Here is a 6,720-nt window from a genome sequence, read left to right on the forward strand (position 1 = left end):
TTCCTCTCTCCTTTGTCTTGGGTTCATACTCCAATGATACTTTCACCTTGATCACATAGCATTTTTTGCATAAACTATGAATTAACATGAATATATTAACACAGGGAATATTCCCTCTTATATGTGACCTGATTATCTCAGCATGCCTTTGAGATTCATACATGTTGCCGTATATCTTAATAGTGTATTTAGTTTTAGTAAGTTAGTAGTATTCTATTTGATGACTATATTGCACATAATTTGTACATCCTTTCAACCCATTGGAGCGAAATGTTTATGCTCCAATTCTATTACTCTAAAAGTCCCAAACAGTAGATGTTAAGTTTTGGCCTAAAAATTAAATCTTTCTACAATTTCTAATTACTCACCATACTCATGTGACCAGAACTAAATGGAAAGCACTTTATTGAGCATTCCCATCTAGTGTAAACTCCCTTTGCTCTTTTGAGTGTTTCTCAGATGGCGTATTCCTCAAATTACCCTGCCGATTCTCTCAAGAGTGGGATGATTTATGTCCCTTTAAATGATACAATTTAGACAAGTCATTTAACTACCCAGATGTTGTTTTACTAACACAATGAAACTCCTACCACTTACAAATTGTTTTTATAAATAATTAGCCATATTTTAATTTTCGATTTTTTTACATTTTAACTATCTTAATTTTCCATACAATACATTTCGATTATAGTCTTCCCCCTAACCCAACTTCCTCCAGATCCTCCCCAATCCCTGCCCCTACGCACCTAACTTCATGATCTTTTTCTCTCCTAAAACACACACATGCACATGGTGTACAAGGTGACACTCCACGGAAGAAAACTTTTTTCCTCTCCTAGAAGCTGTCAGCTGCAAATACCTTCTTGGTTACTTGATGGACTTTGTGCCCACTTCCCTTTCTCCAAACTGGCATTTTTTTTTTCCCCACTTTACTGAGCTGTCGGCTCTTGGTCTGCCTTCCCACAGCTGATCTCTCTCCCACCTCTCAGAGGGTGGAGCCCTTCCTTCACCCCCAACCTCATAACACCACCACATAACCCCCACAGCCCCCCACCGCCCACCCAACCCCCCCACACGCCTCCCACCCCACCTCCACCCCGGGCACTGGCACTTCAAGTCTCTGCAGAGCAAGGCACATCCTCTCCACTGAGGCCATGGCTGCCCTCTGAGGGTATCATCCCAGCAGCTGACTCAAACAGATACAGAGACCCACAACCAAACATTGGAGGGAGCTTGGGGAATCTTATGGAAGAGTTGGGGAAAGGATTGAAGGCCCCAAAGGGGATTGGAGCTCCATAGGAAAACAGAGCCGACAAACCTAACCCTTGGATGCTCTCAGAGACTGGACCACCAACTAAAGAGCATACGCAGGCTGGAACTAGGCGGCCTCCCTCTGCCCCTGCACATATGTAGTAAATGTGCAGCTCGGTCTTCATCTGGGTCCGAACAACTGGAACAAGGACTATCCCTAGAGCTGTTGCCCCTCTGTGGAATACATTCTTCTAGCTGGGCTGCCTGGCCTGGCTTCCAAAGAGACCAAAGAAGGAAGGCCCAAGTGAGGATGCTTGAATCCACACCGGGGTTTTGTCTGTGATGTTTATTTTATTACATTAAAGAGCTGGGGATTGGGGCCAAAATACCCGCACATGTTACATCCATACACAAGTGCTCACTCATGGTTTTAGACATCTAAAAAATGGTAAAGCATGTTGGAAACATTCGGACTTGAATCCTTTATCTCCAAAGGATATAAAATTGTTACAACTTCCAGATTGTGTCAGGATTGTTCTTTCTGTTTTGGCAAGGCCACTTGGTGTCTCTAAGAAGAGACTCACTGACTAACAGTGACGAGGGTCACGATGCTTCCTTCTTGCCACCACTACCCGGATGCTCACCGTCTTTCAGTTGGGGTATCGGGAGCTTCTGGATTCTGAGGAAAGGAGTCCTGTCTCTCCTTACTACTTTTCTGTAAGCAGAGCCCTCGATGAATTCTCCTGACTGGTTGTTGTACCCCAAGAGTACAGAAAGCTCTACTTGGGAAGGGGATCAACTTACCTGTTTTCTGTTGCTAGGTTGCAAGCTGTTAGAAAACAAGAAAAACTATTCCTAGAAAATCTTCTTTTTAGGCTCAGAAGTTTTAAGATGTCCTTCCTCCAACTTCCTGTCTCTAACCAGATCTTCTTTCTATTTTCGAGACTTCTCTTTTCTGATCACTTGTTTCAGTAAATTTAAAAAAGTGGTTCGGCAGCTACTGGTACCCACGCTTTCCCACTCTGCATGGATCCTCAGGAGCCTCGAACTCTGGCTGTCTCTATGACAGCCGCTTTCTCACACTGTCCCCTTGGCTGGTTGTTATCATGCCTGACACACACATTAAGTTCCCCGGGGCTGTTCTAGCATGGCACAGTGTGGCACCATTCCACTCTAGCCCCAGGCATTCTATAGGCCACCCACTCTAGACGGTCTCTCTCTTCCTGCCAGGAACTTTGCTCACATCCCTTGTAGCCTGGTAAAATCAAAGTTCTAGAAACTTGTAATTTATCAATCCGATTTCTATGTTAAATTCTCAGTTCACAATACATCCACACAATAAATTCACTGCCATTTAAGTTATAAACCACCCACCTAGGCAAGATAAAATTGATCTAGTTCACCTGGTTTTGGATCATCCTGCTCCGTCATCTCTATCTTGATTTTTCTGGCTTCTCTCCGCGTCTCTCCTTCCTAGACTTTTTTCCCCGCCTACCATTCCTTCTCATCCAATGATAGGCTTCGCTTTATCCTGGACCTGCCTTGCTGCATAATGACGTCATCCTACAACTTCTTGCATTACTGTCAGGATCTGTAACTGTGCTTAGCAGCACAGAGAGACATCACCCTATACCATGCTGTCTTTATTCCGCCTATTATAATTCAACTGAGAGAATTTCCCATCATTAAAAATTGAAGTGAATTTTCGCAATAAACTTCAAAATATCAAAAAAAAAACTCGTTCTATAGTATAGGAATGAAAATATTCTGATTTTTTAAAAAGAAAATTTTTGATATTTACATCTCATCAGGTTCTTGAGAGCTTAAAAAGCTCTAAGATTGGATCGATTAAAATTGATCAGGATGGATGAGAGAGAGAAAGAGAGAGAGAGAGAGAGAGAGAGAGAGAGAGAGAGAGAGAGAGCAATCCAAGGTGAAGAACTCTGGCTGCATTCATTTTCAGCACCAGGTGGTGGCTCACAACCGTCTGTAACTCTAATTTCAGGCAATCTAGTGCCATATTCTGGCCTCTGAAGATACCAGGCCTACACAGAGACAAATATACATGCAGGCAAAACATTCACACACATAAAGTAACATAATAAAAACTTTAACTGAATAATCCTGGCTGTACTTACACTGTGGTCATTCTTGCCATGGCAGACAGAACTTCGTTGTTGTAAAAATATAAAAAATAAAAAAAGTATGGTTGTCTTTTACCTCACTAGGTTCAGCACCACGGTGCCCCAAGATATCTGCTGGATGTCTTAATTCTCAGTCAGCAAAGCGTCTCACCCGCTCTGCTCCATCCCATACCACACTGCCGAAGTCCTCTCTCTGAGCCTGGCAGCCATCTCTCTACCTATCTAGTTCCCAAGGCAGGTTTCCATGCCAGAAACACACACCCCAACTCCGTGGCAGCCCAGCCCAGCTGCCCCACACTCCATTACACTTAAATCTACACATGAAAGAACACACAACACAATAACCTTTGGCCCAATTGATAAGATATAATCGCCCACCTAAACATACAAAGCCCGATACACATCCATCCCTTAAGAACATTCATAACAACCTGTAAAGGTACAGCGTGGAATCTTAACGTCACCCGCCTATTATCCTATCACAGCTTCTCTCTCTCTCCCCCTCCTGTCTCTTCCGCCTTTCCGTTCCAGTCTCCTCCTCTTCCTTCAAACTTTTCTCCCACCCATCCTTCCTTCTCATCCAATGACAGGCCTCCTTCTATCCTGTACCTGTCCCTCACCTGTATTTTACAAATTCAATGGGGAGAAGGTTCTGGTGAAGTCACCTGAGTCCTGAGTAAGTGACTAGTAGCTGTCCTTGAGGCATCAAAATACAGATAACTCCAGGGCAAACCACAACATTACTCACCTTTTGGTAATCAGATGCTATGGGAGGAAAGAGTTCCAAGTACTTCAAATCAATCTTCATTCTAGATAGCCCCCTTTGTTTTGTTTTTCCAAGCATCTAAGTTTATCTCGTATCTACTTACCCACTCCTAACTTCAGCCCCAAATGCTGAATTGAAGAGAAGACAAATATCTGAATGTGAATTCTGCACATCATTTTGCTTAGAAAATGAAAAGTAATCTAATCGCTTTGGAAGATTTTGCAAAAGAAAATTTCCATCACTTTTAAGTAGGAATAGATACCACTTCAGTCTTCCTTATTAAATATGTAGTCTTGTTTCTCCTCATTTGGATCACAGGAATATGGTATTACCAAAGTCTGTACTAATCCATGGAACCTCAGAAGCCTACGTAAGACTTTGTGATGAGGCAAAAATATTAACAGATCTTCAGTGAACTCTCCTCCCTGTTTTCATTTTTCCTCTATGTAAAATATATGGAAGAGTGAGTGCTGCTTCTCACCCTCATCAGTTACTATGCCATAACAGTGCTGGATTTGCATAGTGAAAGTGTGATTGTAGAGACGGAAAACACATTGCACGTCATATTAATTGGGGGAGATTTCCAAGGTATACTGGGTGAAAGTTCTTCAATCGTGGAGTTTTTCTTTATAACAATAAAATTAAAACATCATTATGATGCTCATAACAACTGTGTGGCAAATGATTACAATGTCAGATGCAATTGAATAGATAGGACTTATAAGAGCTGTATCAATATTAAATGAAACTACAAACAAAATATACTAAGTGCCTCTAACTTTAAATGCTTTTGCTTGATAGACAACAATTTAATGATTTTTAGCATGTTTATAAATTGTGAAAGAAAAACCTACAGCATGTTGATTCATGTAATTGTTAAAAAAAACTAAGAATTAATTCTCAGAAAGTCAGATCGTTAAAATTCAAAATAAATGATTAAAGTAAAATAGTTTTCTGTTATTCATGTGCTATTGTGGTTCTAGCATACCTTGATTGAATTAAGGTCACATGTCTCTAGATGCACACTGGCAAGCTTGACCCAGCATGAAGACTTTTAACCTATAAGTACCTTATTTTTGTAAGACTTAACTGCCTTCTCTAAGCCCTTTGTAAAGACTAGGGAAGAGAATTACTCACTTCCCATAGGAATTATAGATTTTTGTCACCATGTTACTTGTACAAAAATAGAGGCAGACTTTATTCTTAAAATCCAGTCATTGTAAGTAGAAAAAATGATGGTGGCCACCTGAACCTCAGAATATCCGTGTAACCCAGATGATACAGCTTGATGAGTTTACGGGAAGAAATGCTGCTTGGTTAACATTATTATCCATTAGGGAATTTTAAATCACATTCTTATTCTGAAAGTCTGGAGGTTAGGAAGGTTCCAGGCTCAGGGTATATTTCCTCTGAAGATGTAGATGGTAGATGAGGACTGAACCATGCACTATATCCAGGAGTACTATGTTGCACTGATATAAGTGATTGATCAGATATATCTGACTCAGTTGGTATGCTCTCTGGTCAATAAGCACTCTGGTCTCCATAGAGAACCATTAGAGGCTTAAAATATCAATCTGGACTTGAAAGGGTTGATAGAGCTTCCAGAATGTCATACGTGACTTTTCTTTTTGTAATTATATGTATGATATGCATATATATGTGTCTCATGTGTATGCTAGTATACATGCACATGTATGGACATGTTAATAGAGGGTAACATAGAATGCCTTCTGTAATTGTTTCCCTCTATTTATCTAGGCAAGTTATTTCATTGAAAATGGATCTCATCAATTCTAGGAAGCTAGCCAGCTTACCCAGCTTACCCAGCTATTCTGTGATCTCTGGGGACTTTAGCCCTAGTTTTTTTACTTGTAGGCCATGTACTTTATTTGCTGAGACATCATCTCCATTATATGATTTTTGCTTACATGTCACGCCCTTGTAGAATTGGATTACAAAACTTCAAATTTCCATTGTCTGTTCTTGGCTCCTTAATATAAAAACTTATTGCTTCACTTAACAAAGATGAGTTTTATGTCTGTCTTCTCTTTTTGACAGTCAGGAATTCACAGCGGTTCATGACAAGATAATGGTGCTGCATATACTTAAAACCTCTGTCAAAGTCTATACAAGGTCACTATATCAAAATAGTAAAGACATAATATAAACTCCAAAGTAATAGATAAGTAACAGAAATCTGTCTTTCACGATTCTGGAGGCTGGGAGGCTTAAGATCAATTCAGCTTCATGAAGTTCATGAAGGCTGCTTCCTGCTTCTAATGCAGTACCTTGATGCTATCTCCCCTGGAGGGGAGGATACTGTGTGATGGACAAATGACATAAACAGGAGAGGGATGTACGTCTTTTACCATGCCTCTGCATAGAGGCAACTAATCTCATTTATGAGAATGAAGCCCTCCTGACTAAATCACTTTCCAAAGGCTACACTTCTCATAATTGGCACAGTGATGCTTAAGTTTCAACATGAATTATTAGAGGGGAGAAGTGCACAAAGAGAAAGCACTCAGCCTGATTCCCTAAAATACATATTCTTCT

This window comes from Rattus rattus, chromosome 18 (assembly GCF_011064425.1).
Source record: "Rattus rattus isolate New Zealand chromosome 18, Rrattus_CSIRO_v1, whole genome shotgun sequence".
Taxonomy (NCBI): domain Eukaryota; kingdom Metazoa; phylum Chordata; class Mammalia; order Rodentia; family Muridae; genus Rattus; species Rattus rattus.